The sequence below is a fragment of the Malaclemys terrapin genome, chromosome 7, assembly GCF_027887155.1.
Source record: "Malaclemys terrapin pileata isolate rMalTer1 chromosome 7, rMalTer1.hap1, whole genome shotgun sequence".
Lineage (NCBI taxonomy): Eukaryota > Metazoa > Chordata > Testudines > Emydidae > Malaclemys > Malaclemys terrapin.
In genome coordinates, this window is record NC_071511.1 from 10,401,707 (window position 1) to 10,416,356 (window position 14,650).

Here is a 14,650-nt window from a genome sequence, read left to right on the forward strand (position 1 = left end):
CATTTTTTAAAAGTAAATCATCTATTTTCCATTATTGCACACTCATACCACACTGGAAAGTTTGCCAGATGCATTACAGTTGGAGAAGACAGATTCCCTGTCCCAAAGAACTCCCAGCCTAAGGCCCTGAGCCCGCAGTAGGCTCTGTGGGCAGACCAATTCACACGTTAACCTCACTGTCACTGGAACTTTAGCTCCTAAGTCCCCTTTCAAAAATGAGACTTGGTGTATGTCTAGACTATAGAAATTATACATGCATTGCTATGTTGGCACAGCCTCATAGGGCAGACAGCCTACATTGATAAAAGGATTTTTCCAGTTGGGGTAAGGACACCACCTCCCTCAACGATATTAGCTATAGCTACATTGATGGAAGAATTCTGGGATCGACATAGCTGTGTCTGCAACGGAGGTTATGGCAGAATAGCTACAGTCAATAAGAATGCATTTTTTCCACACCTCTGCAGACATAACTTTCAAATGTAGACCAAACCGTAACCTCCTAAATCACTTAGATCTTGCAAGGCTGAGCTGAGCAGAGCAGTGCCTAAATACCTTTAAAATATGGACTTTAGGGCCTAATACTGCAAACACCTGGGTAACAAATGCATGTTTCATCCCATGGAGTGAAATGGGACGGCTCATGTGTATCTGCAGGATAAAGGCATAAGTAGACTACATACAGGCACTGGGAGGGACATAGCATATGACAAATCTTTAGGTCATTTTTTTTATTCTCTATATATCTTTTTGATCGTCCTTTTTTATTGAATGTATTTACCTTTGTCTATAGAAAGCTGTTCCTTGTATTTCAGGAAGCACACGTGCTAGAACCTGACTCTAATAAAAAGTAAATACAAAATCATTTTACTCATAGTAAAGTTAAGCAGGTGCATAAGTGATAGCACGATTGAAGACCATGAATCGTATAGGATTCTTGGAAAGCATATTTAATGAGCTGAATAATTTCATACATACCTCATCCTAAAAGAACATCAATAAAACTATGTTCCTTTTAAAAAACGAATCCATCAGTAAGGTCACCCATAAAAAACAGGATGTACATTACCAGGGAAACAAAAAGTTAATGATTATACTGTGCAGATGGAAACTGCTAACTGCTTTGTCAAATCAAATAAGATCTGGAAAACTAGTTGCATCATCTCTTGTTATTTAATTTACTCTTCAAATAGAAGGCAGAAGATAATGACCATTTGGAATAGTTTGGATTCCTGTATCCATTGATATGCCTGCTGTGGACCCTACTTTTATTTTGGCGGTGAACATCAAAAATTGTAATCTTGAAAAAAGAACACAATATGGGGCTTTATCCAGCCAATATAACCCATGTGGTTTTTTTTACTCAGAAGGAGTAGGGGATGAGGAAGGGGCCAATGTCTCTTGACCTAGAAGGACCATGCCTAGGCCCTGTGTCAGGACTGAGATCCCCACTTTGAACTTTAGGGTACAAATGTAGGGGCCTGCATGAAAAACTTCTAAGCTTAACTACCAGCTTAGCTCTGGTTCGGCTGCCACCATCAATGGATTCCCTCCCTGGGAAGCCTTGAAAAACCCTCACCAAATCCCTGGTGAAAACAAATCCAAAACCCCTTGGATCTTAAAACAAGGAGAAATTAACCATTCCCCTCCTTCCTCCCACCAACTCCTGGTGAATCAGTTCCAACCCCCCCCTGGGATCTACAACAGGGAGAAATTAACCATCCCCCCTCCTTCCTCCCACCAACTCCTGGTGAATCAAGATCCAAAACCCCTTTGGATCTAAAACAAGGAAAAATCAATCAGGTTCTTAAAAAGAAGGTTTTTAATTAAAGAAAAAGGTAAAAATCATCTCTGTAAAATCAGTATGGAAATTAACCTTACAGGGTAATCAAACTTAAAGAGCTCAGAGGACTCCCCTCTAGTCTCAGGTTCAAAGTACAGCAAACAAAGATAAACACTCTAGTAAAAGGTACATTTACAAGTTGAGAAAAACAAAGGAAAACTAACACGCCTTGCCTGGCTATTTACTTACAAGTTTGAAATAGGAGAGGCTTGTTTAGAAAGATGTGGAGAACCTGGATTGATGTCTGGTCCCTCTCAGTCCCCGAGAACGAACACACTCCCAAACAAAGAACACAAACAAAAGCCTTCCCCCCCCAAGATTTGAAAGTATCTTGTCCCCTTATTGGTCCTTTAGGTCAGATGCCAGCCAGGTTACCTGAGCTTCTGAACCCTTTACAGGGAAAAGGATTTTGGAGTCTCTGGCCATGAGGGATTTATAGTACTGTACACAGGACAGCTATTACCCTTCCCTTTATAGTTATGACACCCTGTGACTGCAGTAGTTCAGTCTCCATGCCTATTAAGTTATTGGTATGCCTTTGCCGAGATTCCCAACCAACGTGTCCATCAGTGCCAATAGATGTGGTGATTTTCTCATATGCACAGCTGTTGCCCTAGGAACGAGGCTGAGCCCACCAACTCATTTCACAAAATCCAGCAGATTACTAGCTGTTAGTAGCTTTTGTTCATCATCAGCCTAGACCAGACTGAAATCAGTGGCCTCATCAAGGTGAAATGTTCCATATTCCATTAGCACTGAGCTATCCAGCCTGCAAGCCCTCTTTCTCAATTTTAAAAGAAATTGCTGGGATCATGAACTCTGTAAGACTCCAGAAATAGAGAGAACCAAATCACACAGATTCAGGGCTTGTGTACGCGGGGAAGCCAATTACAAAATAAGCTAGTATTGAATTTAAAGCACAATAGCTATTCTGCTACAACTTTCCTTCTGGACACTCTTATTTTGCACTAATGCTGTTTTGTGGTTTAGCTTAATCCCCTTCCAAAATGGATTAAGCCAGGGGTTCTCAAACTGTGGGTCTCCAGGGCTGGCGTTAGACTTGCTGGGGTCTGGGGCCGAAGCCCGAGGGCTAAAGCCCTGGGTGGCAGGGCTCAGGCTTTGGCTTTAGTCCTGGGCAGCGGGGCTCAGTTTACAGGCCCCCTGCCTGGGGGTGAAGCCTTGGGCTTGGGCCCCCCACCTGGGGTGGCGGTGCTCGAGTGGGCTCATGCCTCAGTCCCCCACCCTCCTGGGGTCAGGTAGTAATTTTGGTTGTCAGAAGGGGGTCGCGGTGCAATGAAGTTTGAGAACCGCTGGATTAAGCTAAATCAGAAAAAGACCCTCTTAGTGTCCAGAATAAGAGCATCTACCTGGGGAGTTCGTGCAGATTGGCTATTTCCCCATGCAGACAAGCCTTCAGCCATTTTTCCAAGTGAGACGTGTACAATCTAAATTCACCCCTAGTTTATACAGTGCAAACAAGGGCTGCCAGTGACAGAAAGTCTACAGTGGGGAACAGAGGATACAACGAATGCTGGAAATCCATAGAATCCTCTGTGCATCACAAGCACCTCCTTGCACTAGCAGGTTTGAAGTCTGACCAATGAGGAAAAATCTAGGGAAATAATCATTGAAACATGTAAAGATTTTTACAGGATTTTCATTTAAAATACTGTTTTAATGTTTGTCATGTAGTTAAAAGATTTCTTTTTAAAGAGATGCACACTGATAAAAGCCACCCTTTGCCATCTCCTCTTACAAAGTAAATACTGGTATGTACTGGAGACTTCTGCTTTCTATATCTATAAAGTCAGTAAAGAATTTGATAACCCTTAAGCCATGATCAAATTGAGGAGATATGCCATAACCTCAGTTCTCCTAACTGACAAAAACAGTTGGGAGTGGGACACATACTATCACATTTTGTGGGTGATGGATTTGGACCTGCTCTGTAATTATTTATGAATATTGTATGTTGCCCTGGTTCTTGGGGTATTTTTTGTCTGACTATATTATGTTAACAACAAAAGTCTGTCTGAAAAAAACAGGAAGGAAAGAAAATGGCTCAACAAAAACTTAGGAGTCATGAAGGGACAACGCCAGAGATACTACCTTTGCTTAATTTTGCTTCATCTCCAACCTACAAAACTGATTTGGACTGGGGCAGGAAAAGTCCTCTGAACACAGAAGGACAAAAGAATTCTGCCAGTTTAAAAGGAGTAAACTTCTCCCGAGAGAGGTGTAAATTGTTTGGGGGAACTGGACTGAGGCACTGGGACCTGCTGGGGCATCTGAAAAAGTTAGAACTGCCTAGGTCACCATCAGGTGATAGTAAAGCACAGACATGTGTAGACTGTTTTAAAAACCTTTTTTCTTTAATGCTTTGTTCTCCCTGCTAAAGCAACTAATACTTTGGTTTTAAGAAAGCTGCTTTGATCACTGTACATCACTGGTCACAGACTCCCAAAGGGGGAAAAAGATCACAGATGTTGAACAAGTTAGACCTGCTGGATAAGCACAGCTGATACACAGGCTACTGTAGCCGAGGGTGAGACTAAGAGTGAGAGAACTGCAAAATTCCATCCTGAATAGGTAAAGGCCAAGGCCTGGCACCACTCAAAGAGACCCGAGAGGCAACAGGCGCAGCTACCTCTGTAACTGTAGCAGTGTGCTTCTAGCATCATGTTCCTGCATCTAATTTGAGTTCTTGCACCTCTCTGCCATAGCAGAGCCTCAACCAATTTCATGTTGGGGGCAGGTTATTACAGATGCACAATGCTGGAGTAGGCTCTTTGGAAGCATCAGGAAGAAGAATACTGCCTAGAAAATTGGAGTAGAGGTGATTTACATTTAGGGTCAACACTTACAATCTCCAAAAGTGTTACTGACTTCAGTGGGAGTTTCACAAATGCAAGGTTCTTATTTGCAAAAAGAGACACCCATCGCAGGAAGCATTAAATATAAACCCCTACTTTAATCTTAACGTAGGGTTGTTTAGAATGGGGGCACCCTGTCTTTAAACATGAGATTGTTTGGTGGAATCCTTTTCCCTCCCATTTGGGACTGCTCATATCCCCTCCAGTCCCATTTGTTGTTGTATAAGATCGATGTGGCAATGACCACAATTGCATATGTGAAAAGGTGATAATGAGACCAAATTTGATGAATTTTTAGCTTTTTTTTTAAAAGTGCAATTTAGCAACTGGAAGCAAGGAAGAGAACTAGCACAACATGATAGTCCGCTCTGTTCACTGGAAAGTGCATCGCTGACCACCAGTAAGGTCCACTGACCACAGGTTTGATACTACAGTAAGACTTCTCTGAGACAAAAAAATCCAGCAATCAGAATGGCAAAGCAAGCGGCCTGGAATGACTGATGTACAGTCAATTGGGAAAGACCTGTTGTGATAGACAAATGTACCCTAATTGTGAGCTCACCTGTAAAAAGTATATGAATGTTCATAAGATTTTACAATAACCTCCAAGAAAAAAGTTGATGGAAAGTAAGTCAAGTTGTTTTCAGTAATGAATGTTATAAACAGGTGTAAGAGAACCAGACAGAGACTAAATTAATTCAAACAAAAAAGGCCACATTCTTGTAATTCAAGACTATCTTGAAATCATGCTTGGTAAAAACAGAAGATGTGGAACCAGAAATTAATGAATCAATACTGGTGTGTCAGATTTCACTCTAGCTAATTGCTAGAACGATTACTGTAATACTACCCTATGTATTACTGTGCATTCATTTATTTTCCCCAGCACATATCTAGTAATATTAGCATTTAATTTAACTAAAGACATATTAATTTTACATAACGTATTTAAGGACATGAATATTATCAATGATTTAAGGACATTTATTCTACACCATGACTATAGACATGGTACCAAGTTATTTCTTATACTATCCAGTGGATAACTAGGCATCAGTTGGTTTTACTTGCAATATACTAGTTCTCTTTTTCTCTGTTTATTCTCAGGCCTGCATAACGGATACCTGCCAACTAATGGAGACTGAACCCTTGTTAATTTTTTTTTTAAAGTCACCTCCATTCTAAACCAACTGGGGGTCTCCTATCATCAGGGACCTGAGCCAAAGCCCACCGAAAATATCCACTGACTCCAATGAGACTTGGATCAGGCTCCAAGTTCCATGGATCCACTTGCTGGCACTGCTTACAATTCAGTTGCTGATTCTGGTATTCTTGAGGCTCACAGAATGGGCCAGCAGCCATGAAAACTAATTTCTACTGGATATAAACCTTATGTTACAGTCACTACTGAATCATTGACTGCGACAGTGCTGTGGGTTGAGGCATTGTGAGAAATAAAAGACTTGCTGATGGTAGGTGGAAAGAGTGACAAGCAAACCGTTCAAAAGCCAAAGCAGAGTTTAGAATAAACTAAAAGCATCCTTTATAACCCATGATATTTACTTCTAAAAGGTTAAAGGAAATGTTTTTAAATGCCTAAAAATATGTATAATGTTGAACTGCACTGTTTTTGGCAAGAGATCCCCCATCTAGGAAAGATTTCATATCAGCCAAGCTGTTAAGCAGAGGTTGTCATGGAAACAGAATGTATTCAAGTGATATGGGCAGTGATATACTCTATTTAATGTGTTCTTCATTTGCTGCAAATTGGGAACATGTCAGAGCTAAAATCCATTATGTAACTTTATTTTGTTAAAAACAAATGGGCTTCCCTTTAATTTGGTTACAAAGTATGGACCCAGTCCTGCACAGTTTTCCACTGGCATATCCAACCAGAGGTGCTCCGAGCTACAGTTGTGGTGCAACCGTAGCTATGGCATTTCCTGACTTTTGAGTACCTAGCCAGGCATCCTAAATGTAGTATTTAGTTTGGAATTTACTACTTTTTTCCTTAGGAGAAACTAAGGATGCTCAGAGCTGGGCTCCCTCTTGCAAAATGTGTGAGGTGCCTAGTATTCATCTCTAACCTTTACATCCGCTAGAACCCTTGGTATATTACAAAGCAAACAGCAACCTTCTCAGAACCCACTGCCTCTTCAGTACATTTTTTTATAGTGAGAAAGGAATTATACATATTTAGAACACAGAAAAGGGACTGAATTGGTTTTGTTCAAATTAAAAAAAAAAATAACCACCTTTGGGAAGGACAGCAAGCTTGGAAAATTTCCATCTGGAAAAAAATGTGACTCAAACTGATCTTGCAATGGAAACCATTATGGAGTTTTTACTACAGCAGTTGCTGCTGCTTCTATTATAATTGCAAAGAAAATCGCATGTACAGTTACACTATGAAAGCCATTAGCATGCAACACATGGATTATAGAAGATAATGCACTGGAAAGTGTTCAGGGGGAAATGTCTTAAGTGATGACACAAGGGAGCAGGAAATTCTGGTTGCCTGGTACAAGCTGATCTTCAGGTAAAAGATCAAAAAATTGAAACTTTGCTCAGCACTTCATTTTACATTGTATTCATTTATATAACACCTTCAATACTGGACAGTAGAATGGTTATGGTATTTCACAATCTCCTGCTCTTGTGGTTATGAAAACTGGCTGAAAGTTTCTTTTCCTCTGGGGCAGAGGAGCCGGTCTTTCTTTTTGGACTTTCCCTGTAGTTTAGCTCATGAGGCAAGACCTAAGGTGAAAGATGTGGAAGCTTACATTGGCTGAAACAGGCACTGCAGCCAAAGAAGAGGTTAGAAGAGTAGCTATCGGGCAAACATCTTGGGTTCTAAACAGACTAGCTCTTCCAAGCCAGCATCCTAATTTGAGTTTCTGATACCTTCTTTCTATCTACCATAGTATATTATCTATTGCATGACTCACAACTGGTAGAAAAATATGCATTGATATAAATCTATCCTGTATCCTTTTGAAGACAAATATCTTAATGATAAATAATGACCATTCTTTCCTGTTCTATGTCACCTTTGATTCAAGGATCTCAAAGTGATTTACAATTCATTAAGCCTCAGTTCCTATGGACCAGAGTGGAGGTTAGTACTAAGGGCATAGATAGGAGAGCGCATATAAGCAAGAGGCTTCAGAACTATCTTGGGAATCTGCAACTGGGCAAAGGGAAGGTTGAGGATATAACAGGGGGGAAATACCTTCCCCTCCATACTCCAATGGAAAAGGTTATGGAAAAAATGTGGGCCTGATCCAAAGCCCACCGAAGTTAACGTAAAGACTCCCATTGACTTCAGTGGGCATTAGATCAGCTCCTTAATCCTCCCATGACCAGTTCTACTGGCTTTGGCGCAACACAGCTTCAACACAGCACAGAATCTTTGCCTCAGAGTTAGAGCTTGGTATGGAACCCAGATGTTCAGACTCTACTGTCACTGCTAGACCATCAATGCTCACTTATAGAACATCTCTGCTCCCACTGTCATAAGGCATTGGATCAGGCCCTGAGACACTGAAAGGAACAAATACTAAGCAGGGTAGGAATTTCACATGCAGAAATGTAAAGAAAAAATTTGATCAGAATAGTGCCTTAAAACCAGGATTGGATGTATAAAGAAAAAGACCCTCTAAGCATCTTTCCTTTGCCTCATGTCACCAAGAAATATCTGTAATATCCTTCACTTATCATATGCATTTTCCCAAATAGGTGTTCTTTATTTCGTTACTAGTGTCCTCCATTGGAGCAAAGATTTGACTTTTTTTTTGATAAATGCTATTGGCACTGCAACTAACAGCTGCTTTATGCTGACACCAGTTCAGATGGAAATCTTTTCATGTTGTATATATTATGGCTCATAGCTGGAGGGAACAATATGCAGGAGAGAGATCCTACACAACGGGCAAAACATTTCAACTTGTGTGCTAGAGTGGATTTGATCTGGGAACTGCAAAGTTTGGGAGCAGCATACGTTATTTAAATAGTGAGGAATTAAACAAGATTCCACAATAAAGGGAAGAATATGAAAAAGGAAAAGAAAAGATATGGTGGAGTAGAATCTATGCTCATCTTTTGCAGATTATGAGTTAGAATCGGTTTTATGATTCAGCCAACAATCTTCTATACCAAAGTCAGAAACTTCCATCCCCTAGGCTACACCAGTACTTTAAGAAAGCAAAGCCATGGACCTCTATGTAAGTTAGCCCCCAGAGGCAGACTAGCTTCATGGATGTAACTGAAACATGCAGATTAAAAAAAAAAGTTATACATTTAAAAAATAAAAGCTACAGAGTTCAAACAAAGTGTGTTCCTTAGTTCAGATCAAGATTCTACCTTATGAAACATAGACTTTGGTGCAAACATTTCTTCTTCACATAAAAAAGTAAGGATAAATCAAATGGGTCAAATTTTGCTCAGTTATGTCAATATAAATTGGGGTTAACTTCATTGAAATCATACTGTAAATGAGATAAAAATCAGGCCCATAGCCTCCTATTAAATATTAAAGCTCCTATTAACATATTGTTTGTATGTTATGTTAGAATGAATCTATTAAAACAAAAAAGAATACGAATGTTTGTTAGTATCCTGGCAACGCACCAGATTCCATGAAAATTTGGATTGTAATAGCAATCCTGTTTCACCAATATAGTAATGCTTTATTTCCAGCTTGTTTGAAATAATTTTTTGATTCTCAATACCATCAACAGCCAGATAACACTTACTGTATTTATTTAAGTGTCCTCTATTGTATTATAGATATGGATTTGGCACATCAACCAAGATAAAATGGAGCATTGCGTGCTAGGACTCAGTCTTGATGGAGTTCAATCCTGCTCCCACTGAAGTCAATATCAAACGCCCATTTTCTTCGAAGGGAGCAGTATCAGACCTTGGGTGCCTTATTGAACTTGGTGAGCCAAATTTTGCTCACAGCACTCAATTCACCCCAGTCTCGATGTCTCTTTCCACCATGTAAGCCCTTAATGTGAAGCTTAAATGGGTGTTGAATGGCCTGGAAGGTTTTAACGGGCATGCACCATCACTTGAGGGATGGATTTTACTTACTGTGCATAACTGATCCTCCCCTTTTTAAATCTAACTACAACATTTAAAAGGGCAAACAAAAAATCATAAATCTATTAAAGTCCTTTCCCACAGCACTCACAAGAGAAGTCCCATTTTCTCACATGAGTGAGGACTGCAGGATTAATACATAAGACAACTATTAAAAGTAATATTCTGGAAGATTAAAGTACCCTGTTTTTTACAGCACTGAACAAGCTGCCTCTCCTTATTTCCCAGGTGTTTGCAAATTTTATGCTGGCTGTTTTAAAGAGCTCCCTCCCACCCCTTATTCTGACACAGTTCTGGCCTCTGGGTCATCCTGAAGTGGAGCTTTTGTTCCAAACACTCCTGTCAAACTGAACCTAGTTAGATAGAATGTGAGAATCAAGAATAAAAATAAAAAGCCCCAATACACAAGGGGTTAAAACATGGGTAAAATAACAAAGAAAACAGTCCATTATGTCTGACAACCCGAATGGGCATCTGGGAGTTCTGGGGCATTTTGACGTTTAAACTCCACTCAAATTTTGGTTACAGAATTCACTTGTCTCCATTACATGTCACAGCCTTCCTGTCAGTTTCTAGCTGACATTTCAAGTTCTACTTACTTCAGTAAGTGAGTAAGACCTTTTACCAGAGAACTAGAGAGCGAGCTATTAAAATAATAGATTCTCTTTCATTAGACTGTCTTAAAAGCTAAAATAATAATATAGCATGATAAAAATGTTTTAAAAGCCTTAGTTAGTAGCCCACAAAAGCTCAGTACAGACCTATGAATACTCATAAAAATTAGATACCCTTTTTCTGCACTATTTCAATAGCATACATTTCTTTTTTCAAATGAGATAATGTTGGAGAAGTACTTTAAATATAAAAAGTGCTGGATAGCTTACTTAACACCTCCCCCCCCAACACACACACACGAAAGCAATGAGGGCGAGATTCTAACCCTAGGCACAGTCCTGAGCAAACTGCACCATCCCAGACGTAGTCTCTGGAGGCACTGTAGCAAAAAAAGACATACACCTCGAGTCCCAGTTCTTTCCTTAATTCCTCTTTTCTCCAGGGGGTCATAGCCTATAGCAGCACATCCTAACACACTGGCTTAGGTCTTGTCTAAACACAGAAGTTGCACCAATTTAACTTTGGTCAGTTTAATTAAACCGGTGTGACTGTTATATATGCACTCTCTAGTATTGGTATAAATCTTATATTAGTTTAGCTTGTGCCTGAAAATGTACCCATTTCTCACCCTCCCGTTCCATTTGCTCCAGGCACCTTGACTCAAGATCTGGGTAGCCTGTCCAATGATGTAAAGGATGTACTGGAGGGGCAGGGCAGTGTCTTGCTTTCTTTTACTCATGCCACATGAGACTTTCTAAACCCAGCTTGTTCACAGCTATCATTCATAAATCATCTGAAGCCTAATATACAAAGTATGGTATAACAGCCATATCAGATTTCAGGTATTATTATTTGTTCAAGTTAAATGATCTTATAACTTGAGAGCGAATGAGAGAAGTGTAACAATTTTGAATAAGTACAAATAAATCATCTCTCTCAACCCTTTGATGGTTTAAAATAAAAATATTAAAAAGTTTTAATGTGAAGAGATTCCCAAAATGCTTTCTGAATTCTGGAATTAATAGGAATATGGAAATTAATGCCTGCAAGAAGACTGATGTCTGAGAGCATTTCTTCTTTATGACAACAGGCTTTTCAGTAGAAAGTGTTAAGCTTTTATCTAAACAATTATGTTGTGAAACTCTGACCTGAGCACTTTCTGTATTACTGGAAAAACAAAATTTATCAGTACAACAAAAGCACCGTATAAATATATTTAAGTAATTATTATAAGGTGGAATAATACCCAAGCAACGGGAGTGGTAAAAGATTTTTATTTGTGATATGTCCCATCATAACCTAGTGACAACGTAGGACTCCATTATTATTGCTGTCATGCCAAATAATTCAATTAGGAGATCAAATCTACAGGTATTCCCATGGAGAGCAAGTGACTTCAAAACTTAAAAGACACATGGGGTGTGTTCCAAATTCTCTTCTCAGTTATACTAGTGCAGCTCCATTGAAGTCAGAACTGGGCTCACTAATTTTTAGCTAAAATAAGGCAAAACGCAGAACAAAAATAAAGGAGCGTTGACTAGCCAATTAGAAATGTTTTTATTTCTAAACTCCTGCACCCACAAAGAGTAGCAATTACTCCGAGGAGTAACCCCATTGATTTCAATAAGACTGTTTGTGGTAGTAGGCATTAAGCCTAGCAAGAAGCGAGTGGAGGATTGGGTCCTTAATATATTGCTGAAGACTCATTCCCTCTGAAAAAAAGACTTTGTTGAGATTTCCCTTTTTTAGCTAAATCTCCCGTGTGTGGAAGTTTGTGGTTGATTCTAGCTGATGGCAGATGAAGGAAACGTTGGAGTAATTAGTGTTTCCTATTTTGGTAAAACATGATTCTATGTTTTAATTATGGAAATTTAGGTCAGGTATTATAGTAATACCTAGCGATCCCAATCAGGATCATATTCTATGCTGTACAAATAGAATAAGAAGCAGCACATCTTACATTTTTAACAAATAATTATTACTACAGTATCTAGTGTAGAAGTTAAGCTATATATTCAGTATGGCAAAAACAACTTCCATTCTAACCTGATTTCATACCACATGCTCATAACGTTCCAAAAGATTCCCTTTTCTCTGAAACCTTCCATGCTTTGTCCCTGCTGAGAAGTGAATTTGTTTTTGTGGAAAGCTTGAACAAAACCATGTAAACCATTAAAAAAAAAAATTTTAAAAAGTCCTTTCCACATGATAAAATTATTGTGACAACTTGCTTTTAACAGCAATATCTCAAAGAATATGGTAACACATTTGCTTTCTGTTTCTATTTCAAGAAATGGGTGTTTTACCATTTACTTCAATGTTAACAGGTTCAGCCCATTGTCGCTAAATGGACCTTTCTGCAGAGAGAACATGTTGTGCTAAGTCTGAATACTGAAAAGGTTTGACAATAAAGTTATGAATGTGGAAGAGGATGTGACGCACAAAACGATATGCTAAAAGATAAATTCCCTCTCAGACTTCCAACAGGAGGGTCCTGAACTCAATGGTCCAAAAGTGTCCTGCTACACCAAGGGCAGAATGTGGGGAGCTCACAAAGGGGGGTCTACTCCTCCTTCATACCATGCAACCCAGCTCCACAGAAGCTTATGGCACCCCACCTCAAGGGCCTGGTTTGGGGAGGGACAGGAGTAGAACTAGAAGTAGATCACCAATTCCCTATATGCATTGTTGTCACAGGGGGACAAGAATTCCTTCCCTTCTTCTCAACCCCCTATTTCACAGCCTGTATATTCATCTCTGTGCTCAGGTGATATCCAGTCCTTAAAGAAGGATGCAGCATATGCAGATAATTAATAGCACATTATTTAGTCACAAGAATTTATAACCTCACCTGCTGAAGCAGGGGATTTTGAAGTTGAGAGGCAGAATAGCTTCAGAGCAAGAGACCGGTGGAGCTTTTAAGTGCAGCAAGCTACTTATCTCTGGACTAAGGAGTTTAAGCACCTTTGTGGCCTCATTAGCTCCAGAATAAGGAGCTGAGACTTTAGGTGCACAGGCAGAATAGCCCTGATTCAAGGTAGTTACATTGCTATTGACAAAGCCTATGAAGTTGGCATGGTGAGGGAGCCAAAGAGTTGTAGTTCAAGGAACTGAAGAGCTTCAGCTACTTCCTTTTGTTGGACATTATAAGCAGAAAGTATCTTTACACTGCTCCAATACAGCCACCACCTGCTGGGAGGTTCAGGTAGGCCTTAGTAACCCACTCTACTAGTATAAAAACACCTTGCTAAACCCCAGGCTCAGAACCTTCTCCTCTGACTAGAAGGGGTGTTGCTTATCTCCCTTATACGCAGGGTGAGTTAATGAGCTGCACCTGCCATAATGATCAGGGCTCAATAGCTTTTCCTTGCAGGCTTCCAACACCTGTTTAATGGGGCAGGTGCCAGATCAGCATCAAAATCTAGACACTCTTTCAGTCATATACAGGGCCTGAGTCCCCACTGCCTTCCGATTCGTCAGGGACACATGTGCGAGGAGGGTGTAAAATGCTACCAAATCAAACAAGTTGTGGCCCAAAGAGAGGGTAACTTGGCAAAGTGGACTGCGGCAGGAAGAAAACTTACATGCACATAGAGATTTTCATACGATTACTTTTTGCAACTTTCTCAAAATGTCTCTGGCAGAGTCTGGAAGTGCCGCTGAAAGCTTATATAGAAAGATTTGATGGTGTTGGTCTTTCCTGCCTTGCTACTGTTGTGTCTTCTGTCACAGAGGAACTGATCTACAAAAGCTCGGTTTCTAAAGAACAGCGTGTTATCAACAGCACAGAATGTCAACCTTAGAAAAGACAGCGATAGAACTGAATTCCAAATGCCTATTCTTCCCTCCTCCTTTTCTTCCCTCCCCATTAAGCGAGCTCTTAAAAGCTAACATCTGTTGTAGGGAACGTGAGTGCTAAAGAACTTTTAGCAAGTGGCATGCATGGAGGCAATCACAGTCATGGTACCTGGGTCTGTCTGGTTATTTCCAGTCAAAATAATCTTCTGTTCAATTATGGGGAAGAATAGAGAAGCCAAGCCTGACTCACAATCACATGGGGGAAAATGCGAGTAGCTTCTTCTAGTTCAAAACATCCAGCTTGCTGTGGAGGAGGATTACTGTCAGGGCAGAGCTCTGCTCTCTTTTTCTATTCAACAGCTACAGGAACTTGGTAGTTAGAGATGGAATAGACCCATTAAGTCAGAGACCATTT